Here is a 16,825-nt window from a genome sequence, read left to right as displayed (position 1 = left end):
GACAGTCTCCTGCAGCATGTCCTCAGTCTCCAACTACACCTGAAGCATATCAGCAGTTGTTGACCTTCTCTTGTAGTATGCTTGATGTCTTATCATCTACTATAGTACCGGTATGTCTAGTTTCTAAACATTTTCTGCAGCATTACACACACTGAACATTATGTGAGTCCCTTTGATGATGTCAAGAGCTGAACTAGAGGCCTGCTATTTTAGTGACTATGGACTATTCTATGGATGGCCCTACAACATAGCCAAAATGTGAAATTTCTTTTTTTTTATACAGAAGTGCAAATGAAACCCACAAGTTCATAGATTGAAACACCTATTGACTGTAATAGCTGAGGAAAGCCTCTCTCAACCACATTAGCCTGGAGGAACCTTTCAGGACTCAGAGACCCTTGAAATAATTTACAGATATACAGCTCCAGGTATATTAGTGTAATCATTAAGTTGTAGATACAATAGTAAATAAGAGAATAAACAATAAACTGGAGTTGCTTGTCCAATGCAGCTGACATCAGATGGTGTAATTATAAGGTGTTGTCAAGTGGATATCAATCCTCCTAGTGAAACAAAAAACTAAAATTAAAGTGACACTAAACTCAGGAGTTAAAACTTTAAAATGCATTCAGGTACCCCAACTATTAACAGAAATGTATTTTATTTGTGTATCAATCACACAGGTGGCTATACTTTACAACATACACATAAAAGTAGCCCCCTCCAGAAGGAAGGACAGTGTCAACGCCAATTCAGAGATGATTTGAGGATCTATAGCAGTGATACACAAATAAGATACATTTTTGTTAATAGTTAAGGTACTTGAATGTGTTTTTAAGATTTAACGCCTGAGTTTAGTGCCAGTTTAAAGGGGACATTATTCCACTGCAGTGGCAGACACAGCACTGGGAACACTGAAGGACACCTGGTACACCAAAGGTTTAAAAGTAAGACATATACAGGCCACAAGATAGTTGGTCTATGGGTGCAGAAGTAACTCCTGTCCAGGACGAACCACACACACAAAAAAGTTGTATCTTTTTAAATGGATTTAACGTTTCACTAAAGCAATTTTGGAAAGTGGAGGAGGCATATTATAGAAAATAGGGTTAAAATGTAGGTTTTCAGTAAGTATTAGCTTAATCAAGAACATAGCTATGGAGTTCTGATCTGAATGCATAACCTGTAAATGGTGTGAGATTCAGTGACCAGCTTTACGGCCATAAAAGATCCTTATTAGCTGTGCAAGTCACCACCACTGTGGTTTAAGCAATTGATCTTGAAAATTTTATCTAAACCCGTGAGAAAACATCCAGAGAATTTGGACATCATTTATGTATCTCTCTTTTAATTATAAAAATATAGAAAAAAACCCAAATTGACACAAGATCTTCCCAAGTGGGACAAAGACGATTGTTGCTGCTCATTATGCTGTAAAACAATTTATGGTATTTGCTGGATTCTGCATTCCTTTATGCATCTCTGATACACAACTATTTATCCTATTCAGGCTTTCCATTTAGTGGTAATTATGTTATACCACCAGCTCTGCACATTCTGATGACTACCTGGCCTTGTTAGGAAAGGCAGCATGAGAAATAGTCTGACACAAAAGGTCTAAATTGGCTGAAAAGTAGGACCCAGAGTGAATAGACAGCATGATAGACATTTGCTCCATGTGAAATAATTAAAGTGTATATAAAGCCAATTTTTTTTTTATAGGTTGGATAGAAAGTCGGAAGGTTAGAACTACTGTCAGGTTTCCATTGCTATGTGTGACCCTGCTACAAAGACTTGCCCACACTATTGGACCAAGTTGCCTATGTCTTTGGTGCAGAAAGTGATGGTAAAACCAAAATGTTTGAGCTATTACAGTTACAGGGGGTTAATGGTAAACTTCCAATGGTGAAATCTGTGACATCTGTCATAGGGTGGACATTCCCTTGCTTTGGAGATGTCTCCTCTTACTTCCTGTTGTGCCTCTGGGACAGGAAGTGAAAGGAAATCTTCCTGACGGGACACAGACAGTTAAAATAAAAGAAAGGGGTCTTAAACATTCCATATTCTACCCCCCAAAAAATGTTGGCTTCACATATATTACAAGGGTTTTCTAATGAAAATTAAATATTGAGCATTTCTCCTGCCCGTCAACACTTTCCAATAGTGGTAGAGTCTCATTACTCTGTCATAGTGTTTTTACCCAAGCACCAGGGTCTCTGGGCCATCAGGTGGGAAATCATTCCACCACTGTTCACTGCACCCCTGGAAACTCCTGGAAGAACCCCAGGCTTCCATGGAACCCTAGTTGTGAACGGCTGCCTTAGACACAAAGGCAAAATTTCCGTATTCAGTTAAGCACATTTTATATCTAGCTGTAACAATGTATTCTATTGTCAGTGTTCATCTTACCAGAGCCCTCACCCCTCTGGACAACAAAACACATTTTTCTAATATTTAGTCCAAGTAACATTGGTTGATTGCCTGTGTTTTATCATGGGATGACAACATTCCGTGCCTGCCCAGTTGAGCTACTGTGTTGTCACCCCATCAGGTTTCAACAGAAATTACACATTACCTAGACATGTTCCATTGTTGTCACCCTCAGTAAATATGTCCTGAAAAATCCCATACAACCATCACCGGAGTGCATGTAGACAGGAAGTGGCTTCAGGAGTTTGGTAGCTCTGAGATGCAACACAAAGGTGAAAACTTGTATTTTAGCAAACTAAATATAATTTAGTTTTTATATATTCAGTAGGGATGCACCGATACCGAGTATTTGAGTGAGTACTTGTACTCGCTCTAATGCTCTGATACCTTCCAGCCAAACAGCATGGAGCCAGCATATCGGCAAATCAGGAAGCCGGGAGGTGGGTAATGACACACACCCCGGCTTCCTGATTGGCCAGGAAGCCGGCTAGATGCTGGTTGGCTGAATCAATGCTGATTAGCCAGGAAGCTGGCTTCCCAGGCAATCAGCATCAAGAACGGCTTCTTGGACAATCAGCATCGAGCATGGATTCCCAGCCAATCAGCATCGATCCGGCCAAACAGCATGCAGCCTGCTTCCTGGGCAATCAAAAAGCCGGGTGTCAGGTAATGACACGCTGCCCGGGAAGCTGGCTCCATGCTAGCGGAAGTACCTGGATCGGTACTGGGTATTGACAAGTACCAAAACATAAATATCGTTACTTGTACTCGATACCGAAAAACCAGTATCGGTGCATCCCTAATATTCAGTATAGGGTTTATATCTTCTGATTGAGTTGCAAAACAAACAGTCGAGTCCTCACCCTGGATGATGCCTGAACAAGGCTGGAGCCGTCGTTCTGGAGTGAAAAGCAGATGAAGGTATTGTCAAAGAAAGTACTGGGATCTCTTTGAGAGATAAGAAATACCTGGAAGCGTTTTAATGCACATTACTTAACATGAAAAAATATATCTCATTCTGGGTCTACTTTACAATCTGTAACCAGGGAATGACTTGACTGGGGGGACGGGAGGAATTTACCCCACGGCCAGTACTAATAAGATACGTTTTGCTGGTGGAGACTTAAAGGAGAACTATGGGGTCAGTGTTTTTCCCCATAGTTCTCCTTAGGGTAACGGCCGGGAGGACACAAACTAGCGTCCTCCCGTTACCCTAAGCTCAGTATACCGCGAGCTACAGCTCACGGTATACTGAGACGCCGCAGCCGGAGCGGATCACGACTTAGCTGACGGGATCCGCCCAGCTGCGTGAGTGACAGCTGGCTCTGCCTATCTAGAGGCTGAGCCAGCTGTACCCGTCCCCTCCCCCGTCCGTTCCGCCAGTCAGCGCTGGCAGATCGGAGCGGGGAGAGGGGAATCCAGCCCCTCCCCTGTCACGGCAGAGAGCCGTGACATGATCGAGAGGCGAGCGAACCCGGTATGTGTTCGCTCACCTCCCGATCTACTAAGCCGACCTGTGACAGTCTCATTGTCACAGGTCGGCTTAGAACTATGAGGTGAGTGAAAACCACTCACCTCATAGTTCTCCTTTAACCATTCGGACATCAATAAGAATAGGAGAAGCTAGAAGAAGAAGAAGCTGGAAGATGTTACAGAATACCGTGTCCTTCAGGAACACCCACCTTTCCCCAAGCCCAGCAATCAATGAGGCCCCATGGCAGACTTTTTTAAGCCCACAGAAATCTGTCCCTTCCATCATAGCACTAAATGGTGGCATTCTACACCCAGGACCTAGTCCTCCCCTATCTGTAACATTTATAAAAGAAATAAAAGCACAATAAAAATGGGTTTAAATAAGATCTGATTATCTTGTGTGTCAGTTATATATACTAAACGCAGTTATGTATTTTTGTAATATTGTAGTTCACATTACACCATTGAAATTATGAGGTACTTAACCTCTTGTGCCCTATTTGTGAACAGTGGAGCTGTCTGCATGGATTAATCCGATCCTAATTAAACTTGCTGATATTTGGAGGTTGGGTGGGAATGTGCTGCCAGGTACACAGAGGTAATTTGATCTGGATTATCTGTCAATATGAATTTATCTATTACAGACAGACCACTTCTGGCCAGAACATATCCACAAGAAAGGAGAAGAGATTAGACTGTTACCTTAGTTTAATACCAGCTTTCAAATACACTTTCATTATCTTTAAATGAAAATATTCAGAGTACAAAGTTATATTGTGTAAAAGTGAATCTGGCACACACAGAGCACATTCTCAGTATTGTGACGCAGATTGAAATAATGGAGAAATCATAACAACTTTTTAAAGTGGACCTTTACCAATATCTTTAAAATAACAACAAACACACCTTTAGAAATGTTTAGTAATGACAATCTACACACACATACTTCTAGATATTTGCCGGCTTTGTATTTGTATATCTTATTTCTCCTTTCTTCCCCATTCTTCTGACAGTGGCCACGTTTACTAAGGGCAGATTACTAGATCTCTCATTACTTCCTGGACCTCTGGCACATGCGACTAGGACATGTGACCATGCACATCATCTCAGGGGAGGAAAATGCCTTTCCCTGAGATCTCGTGAGATTACAGATGAGATTTCCCAGCAATGCTCTGCTGATGTATACTTCCCAGGATGCAACACTTTGGCACATTACATCATTTGGTCCAGATCTGGACCAGGAAGTAGATGAACTCTATTTGTAAGTAAATGAAAAACATGTTTATTTAACTTATAATGTCAGATGATTTTAAATTAGCATGCAGAGCTGTATGCTGGTGCTGATTTTTAGTGAAAGGGGGTAAAGGTCCACATTAGGAAAAACTCCAAATTGCTTAACCAGTTGACATCCGCGGTGTTAAACCCCCTTCCCATCCAGGCCATTTTTCAGTATTCAGCGCTGCGGTATTTTGACTGACATTTATTCCGTCATGCAGCGCTGTACTGAAATTAATTTTATACCCTTTTTTGGGGACAGATAGAGCTTTCTTTTGGTGGTATTTATTCACCACTGGGGGTTTTATTTTTTAATATATTAAGGAAATACTCTGGCTTGCGCGGCGATACCTAACATGTATAGCACGTTTGTCGTTTTCATGCATTGGCGCACACGACGTGTGTTTACGTGGCGACGCGCGTGCTTGTGGGGACGGGGGACTTTAAATTTTTTTTAAACTATTTTTAGATTTTTAAAATTTCCTTCATATTTTTTTTATACTTTACTTTGATTGCTATCACATAGGGGGGCTTGCAAGCCCCCCATGTGATAGCAGATGGTGGTGACAGGTACTCTTTAAGGTAATGCTGGGGGTCCAAAAGACCCCCAGTGTCACCTTTACACTGGAAATAAGCTATTGAAGTGCAGATCGCAGGAGCCCAGAACTGACAGCCCAGGGACCGGAAGGGATGCAATCTGCATCGCTCCCGGTCCCATAGTATGGGGAGGGGATCGACGAACAGAGGATCGTCCATTTCCTCCCCAGCTTCCCGCTGACACCAGAGAAGCCGGTCCCGTAGGAGTGGCAACGGAGCCCGGGAAGCACGGCGGGGGTGTCGGGCGTGGGGGGGACCCCTTCACCGGGCTGTAAAAGCGATCTGGCGACAGCTGAGTCGCCGGAATCGCTTCTATTGTAAAGCCGACAGTCAACTTTACAAGTTTAAACAGAGTCTGTTTAAACAACCCGGATGCTGGTGACACTGTACGTGGTCAGTCGTGAAGGGGTTAAAGAACTCCGGGCAAAACTTTTATTAAACCCGCAGTGGGGCTACCCCCCGCACTGCAAGGGTTAACTGCTCGTTTTTGTTTAGATACTAAAAAACGTTTTACTCACCCAATCCTCTGAAGCCTGTCTCCTTGGAATGTTTCTCGGAGTCCTCAGGTCTATACACGATTTACGGGACCGATGCAGCAGAGTGAGAGAGAGGCTGGCAGGAGCGGTCTAAGAACAAGGCGTCTCCACTGGTCAGGGGAGTATAACTTTCTTTTGGTACCTAGTCAAAAACAAGCAGTTAATCCTTGCAGTGCGGGGGTAGCCCCACTACAATGGTTGATAAAAGTTTTGCCGGAGTTCTTTTTTCATCTCAGACTCCATTGCTCTTCATAGGAGCATGCTGTAGAAGAAAAAACTGTAGAACCAGCACACGATGATCTTCCAAAGAAATTCAAACTTTATTCCACATGCATCTGTACAAAGAACAACCGCTGATGCATTTCTGCCTTACTTGGCCTTACTGGTGAGCTGTGACTAAGGCAAAAACGCGTCAGCGGCTGTTCTTTGTACAGATGCACGTGGTATAAAGTTTGAATTTCTTTGAAAGATCATCGTGTGCTGGTTCTACAGTTTTGAGCCTATTTCTCCAGAAGAGAGTCATCCGTGCACTGAGTGTGCATTGCGGGGCGCATTATATTTACACATACATACATACATACATACATACATATATTAGACATGCGCGCCGGCAAAAAAATTGTTTTGGATCTTTCGTTTTTCGGCATTCGGGTCCGAAAGTCAGTTCGATTCGGGATTGGGCATTAGATGAATCTGAAATTTTCATTAATTTCGGATGCTTTAGATATTTATTAATTTTTTTTTGTTGCAGCAAAGTGACATTAGAAAAAAAAATGTACATTTTCTTTTTAACTTTTGACAGTCCACAGAAACAATTTATACCAGTCCCTTTAGGTCTGGTAGGTATTTTAGGGGTGACCCCAATGGCAAAAACACCTGAAACAAAATGTGTGGGTTTCCCCCTAAAATTCCTACCAGGCCCTTGATTGGAGCAGCCGCCTGCAGAACAGGAAAGGGGGATGACGAGCGTGCGCCGCCCCCTCCTGTACCATATCAGGCCACATGCCCTTGACATATGTAGGGTGCTTTGTCAGGAGGGGACCCCCTGGAAAAGCACCTTGTCCCTATGTCGATGGGGACAAGCCCTCCCAGTTCTTGCAGTGGTAGTAGTAGTGGCAGTAGTAAACCCTCCCAAGCACTAGTGTTACTATGTGGCCTGCAGCCAGCTCACAAGTCATGTACGCAGTCACAGACCGCGTACGTGACTTGTGGGAGCAGCTACACGGTCTGCATCTCTATCGGGTACAGACCTTACCAATCAATCACCATGGATCGATTTGCCTCCTCCCTGCAAAAAGGTAAGCAGGAGAGGGGGCTCTGTATTTTATTTTACATGCAGGAGTGCGGGGGCTTACGGGGAACGGACACTGGGAATTATTTCATATATATGTGTGTGTTGGAGATGGCATTGTATTGTTATGTGTGGGTAGGTTTTTTTTTTATGTGTATGGGTGTATGGGGGGAGTGGTGTGTTATTTTATATGTACAGGGGTAGTATTTTTTATGTGTATGGCGGGGGAGTAGAAGTGTATTAGGCTCCATTCACATCTCTATCTTTACGTGCGATTAGGGATTCCTGCATCAGGAACTTGCATTCTCATGCAGTAGGAATCCCTAATCTGGCGTTTAAAAACGGCAGCTGTCACCCATTCAAGTTAATGATCAGGTGACAGCAGCTCCATGTAAACGCCTGCACACCGCATGTAAAGATACGTGATATGATAACATTTGGTTAGGAATCAATCACTCTAACTGGACGCATCGATTGTGCATCCAAGGAGAGTGTTTTCTAACCGCATGTAGTAATATCACATATCATTACATGCGGCGTTTACATTCAGCTGCTGTCACCTGATCATTAACTTGAATGGGTGACAGCTGCCGCATGTAAAAGCCAGATTAGGGATTCCTGCTTCAGGAAAACGCAAGTTCCTGACGCAGGAATCCCTAATCGCACCTAAACCTACAGATATGAATGGGGCCTTATCGTGAGTGGCCCCCGAGTGAATTGAGTTTGAGACCCCCTGCTTTAAGTGATGTTAAAATCACTGTTCCTTTAAAAACTAAGGGCAGTACGTGGATCCCTGTACACTTTTTATGGCCAATAACTTGCATATAAGCCCTCTTAAAGGGGACAATCGTTTTTGAAAGTTCTACCCACATTGCCTTCCATTGAGTTCGAGTTCGAATTCAAACTTTTTGCACGTTCTAAAGTTCGGGCGTGTTCGGCCAATCACTAATGGGCACCACTAAACTGGAGATTTTTAAGCAACTCTAAGGGTGCCCACACACCTTACGATTATCGTACGATAATCGCGGGAAATCCCGCGATCGTACGATGTTCGTAAGGTGTGTGGAAGCCGTGCGACCTCTACTACTGTAAGGTCGCACGACTTTAAACTTACGGACATGTTTGAAAACCCGCCGAGCATCGTACGATGTTCGGCGGGTTTGTGGCATGTCCGTACGATAACAGCCGCACGGGCCGTGTGCGCAAGCGCACACTGCCCGTTCGGCATTGCGGTCATCGGAAGCCCGCCCCTCAGGGGGCGTGGCTTGCGATCATCGCAAGTACGATCTGCCTATGCAACATAGGCAGATCGTATGTTTTTTTAAGTACCTTACAACCATCGCAAGACAGAAGTCTTGCGATGGTTGTAAGGTGTGTGCACAGCCTAAGAGAGATGTCACTACTCCAAGCCTGCACAAAAATCCCTCACCTCTGGAAATTTGAGTGCCGACCAAAGAAAGCCCTACCCCGCTCTATGAATTCAGCAGGATGTCGCACACCACTGAGGTCAGATCATATTCAACTTTATTGAACCTGGACATAGCGCACTGCAACCCTGCCTAAGATGGCCCCTCTGTAGGTTCAATAAAGCTGGATGTGATCTAACGTCATCGGTGTGCAACTTCATGATTTACTGCTGAACTCTAAGCTTTTAAACACTATACCAAGGTTTGCAGCTCCTTTTATTTTGCAAAATGCTGGAACTGGTACAACATAGTTGCCCTAATGCCATTTCATTGTAAGGATTAATTATATTTCTGGCTTGTGACAGAGGCGTAGAAAGGTCATGAGGTGCCCTGGGGCAAGTCTTTCATTAGTTTAAATTTATACTCGCAATACTGTCTTCTCACAGCAGGGGCTTCTTTCCTGCCACAGCAGAGTGAAGGGCTTCTTCTTCTCCTGTCACAGACAGGCCAAACAAAGTCACACACTCTAATATTTTGTTGGACCGCCTTTAGCTTTGATCACGGCACACATTCGCTGTGGCATCATTTCCATAAGCTTATGCAATGTCACAACATTTATTTCTGTCCATAACCTGGTCATTCCGTATATTCTGGTAGACAACTGACCTAATTTTCTGGGGACATGACATATGAACATATGCATCACTGCAGTAAATATCCAATCGAAGGTTCTTACCTATTTGCTTAGCTAAATCCAGATGGGGCCAGGCAGTGTATATGTGTTTCTACCTGATTGACAAACTCTGTACTGCAGGATGTTGGAGCATAGTTATAAAATCAGGTTACCTAAATGCACTGAAGGGTGATGGGATATGCAGGGCTTTTATGAAATATGGAAATTCTGGGTTGAACCTCTGATAAGAAGTAGTAAAAATTTTCACCAGCAAACCACAAATATTGAAAGCAAAAAGTCCGTTAATGACAGATTGCCATTCAGTACAAGCACTTTGGGGGGTCTTAGAAATGCCCCTTCATTCAGTACAAGCGCTTTGGGGGGTCTCAGAAGTATCCCTTCATTCAGTACAAGCGCTTTCGGGGTCTCAGTCAGAAGTACCCCTTCATCAGGTTTAAATTGCAGAGGGGGGGTTCAGCTTTCTGAGGCAGTGTCTATAAACTGTTCTACAGAACACTGAGTCCATCTCTCTGCAGAAAACACACAGGCAGTCAGAACATCAGCGCTTTTTTTCCAAAATGTTTGGTCTTTTTTCCTTGATATAGTAAAAAATACAAAACTATGCTTATTAACCCTTTGGCTGCCAATGACAAATGCCATACATTGATGGCAACGGGCTCCTGTAAACGGACTCCTTTACAGGGCTGAGTGAAATGGTGTCAGTGCTTTGAGGACGTACATCCTATTAGCATCTTCAATAAGTAAGTTTACAAACTTCTAGATGGATCTGGTTACTAGGAGTGGGTGCATTGAGGAAGTACATCCTAAGGACATCTTCAATAAGTAGGTTTACAAACTTCTAGATGGATCTGGTTATTAGGAGTGGGTGCATTGAGGAAGTACATCCTATGGACATCTTCAATAAGTAGGTTTACAAACTTCTAGATGGATATAGGTATTAGGAGTGAGATAGAACTTATGGAAATCCATTATAGAAATACAAATGTATTTTTGTAGTTTTTCAGCATAGATACCATAATATATAAACTCTGATGAACAAATTTGGATTTTCTAGGTATATTTCTGACATAAAAGAAATAACTGAAACGCGAATGATTGTTTGTTGTGTTTTCAAGAACAATAATTTTCCTGTACTCGGGAACTGCATGGTGCGATATCACTCCAAGCTTAGAGGAATAGTCTGCTACAAGCTCTTAATCTGTGCTTGGTGGCTGGCACTGAAGTGTTAAGATGTTCCAGTTTTTTCCCTTTCATGTTTTTCCCTTCTCTGCTTCAAGGGGAAATCTTTGCCTAATAAGTTAAGATCTCACAGCATGCGCTCAGACTGTTGTGAATAGGAATGGCAAAGCCTGGAGGAGCAATGGAAAATGCTACATGACAGGTGACACTTTGTATATCAAAAACATTTTGGTTTTCTCAGAAATGCGCAATGCTAAATTATACTTGTATTATTGGGGGATAAATGTGCATTGTACAAAGACAGACAGGAGTCAATAATCAGTGGGCCAAGCACAAAGACTGAATATTTTAAAACTGTGTCTAAACCCGTGGGATGAAATGATGAAGAAAAACTTAGCGGGCTATGATTCTATTGGATACAAAAAGTTGAACCACCAAAGAATTATGAGCACCACACCCCTAATAGTTATGTAAACAAAAGAAAAAAATGCCATGGGGCTTTTTGTGGCTATGATTCTAAACTGCTAAAATGACATAAAGCATATACATGGTACTAACTGAAATATGCACATACTGTGGAAACCAGGAAAAACTAACAGTCACAAGGCCCAATGGGAATATATTTGCTCCTCGCAAATCTCAGGCAGAAACCTTTAATTATTCAGTTTAATCCCTGAGGTGCTAATTGTTTAATAAAAGTTAAAAGTAATCTGAGGTTTGTTAAAGGTTATCTCAACAACCTAAAACAAAAATGCAATATATTGAAGCTTATTACTACTAAGATGTGGCGGCTGCACTAGTTTTCTTTTTCTGGGCTGAGGGGACCGAGAAGTGGTGGAAGAGTGGTGCAGGGGTGAGCAATGGTGGAAGAGAGGTTCAGGGGTGAGCAGTGATGGAAGAGAGGTGCAGAGGTGACAAGTGGTGGAATATAGGTGCAGGTGTTTGAAGATGTGAAAAATATTTGCAGGGGTTTGAAGTGGTGGAAGAGGAATTCAGGCCTGAGAAGTGGTGGAAGAGGATTGCAGAACTGAGAAGTGGTGGAAGAGGAGTGCAGGACTGAGAAGTGGTGGAAGATGGGTGCAGGAGTGAGAAGTGGGGGAAGACGGCTGCAGGGGTGAGAAGTGGGGGAAGAGGAATGCGGGAATGAGAAGTGGTAGAAGATGGGGACAGGGGTGAGAAGTGGTGGAAGAGAGGTACAGGGGTGAGAAGTGGTTGAAGAGGAATGCAGGAGTGAGAAGTGGTGGAAGAGTGGTGCAGGACTAAGAAGTGGTGGAAGATGGGTGCAGGGGTTTTTAAGTCATGGAAAATATTTGCAGGCCTGAGAATTGATGGAAGAGGTGTGCAGGGGTGAGAAGTGGTGGAAGAGGGGTGCAGGGGTTTAAAGTGGTGAGAAAGGGATATAAGGGTGAGAAGTGGTGGAAGAGGGGTGCAGGGGTTTAAAGTGGTGAGAAAGGGATATAAGGGTGAGAAGTGGTGGAAGAGGGGTGCAGGGGTTTAAAGTGGTGAGAAAGGGATATAAGGGTGAGAAGTGGTGGAAGAGGGGTGCAGGGGTTTAAAGTGGTGAGAAAGGGATATAAGGGTGAGAAGTGGTGGAAGAGGGGTGCAGGGGTTTAAAGTGGTGAGAAAGGGATATAAGGGTGAGAAGTGGTGGAAGAGGGGTGCAGGGGTTTAAAGTGGTGAGAAAGGGATATAAGGGTGAGAAGTGGTGGAAGAGGGGTGCAGGGGTTTAAAGTGGTGAGAAAGGGATATAAGGGTGAGAAGTGGTGGAAGAGGGGTGCAGGGGTTTAAAGTGGTGAGAAAGGGATATAAGGGTGAGAAGTGGTGGAAGAGGGGTGCAGGGGTTTAAAGTGGTGAGAAAGGGATATAAGGGTGAGAAGTGGTGGAAGAGGGGTGCAGGGGTTTAAAGTGGTGAGAAAGGGATATAAGGGTGAGAAGTGGTGGAAGAGGGGTGCAGGGGTTTAAAGTGGTGAGAAAGGGATATAAGGGTGAGAAGTGGTGGAAGAGGGGTGCAGGGGTTTAAAGTGGTGAGAAAGGGATATAAGGGTGAGAAGTGGTGGAAGAGGGGTGCAGGGGTTTAAAGTGGTGAGAAAGGGATATAAGGGTGAGAAGTGGTGGAAGAGGGGTGCAGGGGTTTAAAGTGGTGAGAAAGGGATATAAGGGTGAGAAGTAATGGAAGAGGGGTGCAGGGGTGAGAAGTGGTGGAAGAGTGGTGCAGGACTAAGAAGTGGTGGAAGATGGGTGCAGGGGTTTTTAAGTCATGGAAAAGATGAGTGCAGGACTGAGAAGTGGTGGAAGAGGAGTGCTGGACTGAGAAGTGGTGGAAGAGGAGTGCAGGACTGAGAAGTGGTGGAAGATGGGTGCAGGAGTGAGAAGTGGGGGAAGACGGCTGCAGGGGTGAGAAGTGGGGGAAGAGGAATGCGGGAATGAGAAGTGGTAGAAGATGGGGACAGGGGTGAGAAGTGATGGAAGAGAGGTACAGGGGTGAGAAGTGGTGGAAGAGGTGTGCAGGGGTTTAAAGTGGTGAGAAAGGGATATAAGGGTGAGAAGTGGTGGAAGAGGGGTGCATGGGTGAGAAATGGTGGAAGAGGGGTGCATGGGTGAGAAATGGTGGAAGAGGGGTGCATGGGTGAGAAATGGTGGGTGAGAAATGGTGGAAGAGGGGTGCAAGGATGGGAAGTGGCAGGAGAGTAGTGCAGGGGTGAGAAGTGGTTGACGAGGAATGCAGGAATGAGAAATGGTGGAAGATGGGTGCAGGAGTGAGAAGTGGTGGAAGAGGAATGCGGGAATGAGAAGTGGTAGAAGGTGGGGACAGGGGGGAGAAGTGGTGGAAGAGAGGTACAGGGGTGAGAAGTGGTGGAAGAGAGGTACAGGGGTGAGAAGTGGTGGAAGAGAGGTACAGGGGTGAGAAGTGGTGGAAGAGAGGTACAGGGGTGAGAAGTGGTGGAAGAGAGGTACAGGGGTGAGAAGTGGTGGAAGAGAGGTACAGGGGTGAGAAGTGGTGGAAGAGAGGTACAGGGGTGAGAAGTGGTGGAAGAGAGGTACAGGGGTGAGAAGTGGTGGAAGAGAGGTACAGGGGTGAGAAGTGGTGGAAGAGAGGTACAGGGGTGAGAAGTGGTGGAAGAGAGGTACAGGGGTGAGAAGTGGTGGAAGAGAGGTACAGGGGTGAGAAGTGGTGGAAGAGAGGTACAGGGGTGAGAAGTGGTGGAAGAGAGGTACAGGGGTGAGAAGTGGTGGAAGAGAGGTACAGGGGTGAGAAGTGGTGGAAGAGAGGTACAGGGGTGAGAAGTGGTGGAAGAGGAATGCAGGAATGAGAAATGGTGGAAGATGGGTGCAGGGGTTTTTAAGTCATGGAAAAGATTTGCAGGACTGAGAAGTGGTGGAAGATGGGTGCAGGGGTAAGAAGTGGTGGAAGAGGAATGCAGGAATGAGAAGTGGTGGAAGAGGGGTACAGGGGTGAGAAGTGGTGGAGGAGGAATGCAGGAATGAGAAGTGGTGGAAGAGAAATGCAGGAATGAGAAGTGGTGGAAGAGAGGTACAGGGGTGAGAAGTGGTGGAGGAGGAATGAGAACTGGTGGAAGATGGGTGCAGGAATTTTTAAGTCATGGAAAATATTTGCAGGACTGAGAAGTGGTGGAAGAGGGGTGCAGGGGTTAGAATTGGTGGAAGAGGAGTGCAGGACTAAGAAGTGGAGGAAGAGTGGTGCAGGTATGAGAAGTGGTGATATAGGGGTGCAGGGGTTAGCAGTATTGGATAAGGGGTGCAGTGGTGAAAGAGGGGTGCAGGGCTGAGAAGATTGCAGATGTAATGATCTGACTCCTGCAGACTTTTCCTCCGAGATACAGACATTTAGTAACATTGACAGGAGGAAGTGCCAATGAACTACAAGTGCAGTGGCGTCACCGTACTTATATTCCATGTAGAATTACAAGTCCCTGTAGCTGATGGGAGCTGCAGTTTCTCCATTCACAGAACCTGCTGGGAGATGAAGTGTGAGTGGGGCTGTGATGTGACCGTATTCCATGTTACATCCTAAATATGGATGTAACATAAAATATGGTCAGGAATGTAAACTCCGCCTCTAAACAGAAATCCCAGTAAAAGAGTTGGCTTTCATTGTAAGCATGTTTGTGGAAGGCATCAGAGATGCTTCTCATTTCTTGGTGTGGGTTCCTGTTGTCTGCATGTCCTCAGTTCTCTTTTTCTAATGCCTTATACAATAAGTCTGTTAGTCTTCCGCTCCCATACTCTATCCCCTAGGGTTCATTTCCTGCCTAGGCTGTCTTCTCTCTAGGCACTGTTAGAACATTATTTCAGATCCAACCTGCCAAACTCTGTGGAAACATACAACCTCCCATAGTGGGAACACTGGAGGTTGGCTCCCTATATGCAGGTTTGTGCATACAGTGCCCAATTGGTGCCAACTGTTGTATACCAGGGAGGTACTGCACACACTTAGGAACAGAGCAATGTGCAGGTCAAACAGTAATAAGGTATAAATCCATGGTCTTTACCTGGTATGCCTTTTCTCTAATCCTATTTGCATCTGGGATACATTGCATACAACTGCTAAAAACTAGAACATGTTTCTGATGATGGCAACAACAGTCTTTATGGAATCAGTGATGAGTGTAGCCGAGCTCTCCTTTACTAATTAGCTGTTTTATGAGAACGGTTTAATTGTTACAATGTGGTCCATCTTGATAAAGCCCAGCACTGACATCCTTATACATACAAATGACTCCTGAGGCAGAGCGCTAATTTAACAAGTAGAGACTGTCAGCGGCTGGAGATATTAAAGCATCCATAAAAGAGAATTAATAGTGTACATTGTAACTCTTGACGCAGAACACGGAATCCTCAGCCAGAAGCAGAAATAATTAGTCGTGGATACATACGGTATATGCCAACCATCTCCTTTACAAACATCAAAGATCAATCACAATGGCTCAGAGGCAAAGAAAACCTGTACTGAGAGAATGTGGGCAGGAAATGACATTTCTAGGGCTGTTACTATACACAAGTAAGAGACAGAATACCACTGGTTGCCATGGTTACAATCAAGTGGCATTTTATATATTTTTGGCAGTTGAAAAAATCATAGCAGCTGCAGATTGCAGTGGATAGGGAATTCCTAATAACATTGGACTGGCCAGCTATTATACAGAATATGTCATATCAATGTGGTGCTGGAAGGTGTCCTTCTTTCTCATCTCAGAATATAAAGAAGTATGGAAGACTCAGCGGCAGCCATCTTGCTTGACATATGAGTGGGCACATGGCAGGTATCAAGGGGGAAGGGGGGTTGTTACCGTGGGACAGCAAGCTGCCCTGTGCTCACCCGAAACACATTGAAAATGCATTAAAACACATAAGAATGCACCATACATACATTTTCATGGCCCATTAATACTAGATCTGGTGACTGGTGTGCAGGGCACATAGAATACAATTGTTTTCTATGTGCCGGGTCCACACCACAACACAGGTGGAAGACATAACGCACAGCAGCACAATACACTGCACAGCTGTGTGGGGACCTGAATGGAGGGTACAGTTTTTACACTCCGAATAAAGTAATTCAAAAATGTAAACAGTGGCACTTTGAGAGGTTCTGTGACTCCAAAGAAAAGGTTGCACATACCCTATCAGTCTTATATGGTCTCCTCAGAGAGAGGCTTTGCTCAGTGTCTACGTTTTATCTATGCTTGCTTGGGAGAGGGATCTGGGTCATGTTCTGCCAGGGAAGGACTGAGAGGTGTTTACGTGTACACATTCTGCCTCTATTTCTACTCACCTTCAAGAAAAGAACGATAAAGTTCTCTCACGGTGATATAGATGTCCAGATGTCAGACATCCCAACTCTCCCGGATGCTCCGGGAGTCTCCCGCTATTAGATAGCGGCTCCAGGCCGCCCGGGAGATAAACACTTTCGCGATTACATCCT

Source organism: Nanorana parkeri, unplaced genomic scaffold (assembly GCF_000935625.1).
Source record: "Nanorana parkeri isolate BGI_ZX_2015 unplaced genomic scaffold, ASM93562v1 scaffold238, whole genome shotgun sequence".
NCBI lineage: Eukaryota > Metazoa > Chordata > Amphibia > Anura > Dicroglossidae > Nanorana > Nanorana parkeri.
The sequence above is the reverse complement of the archived record's forward strand: the minus strand, read 5'-3'. Positions refer to the sequence as shown.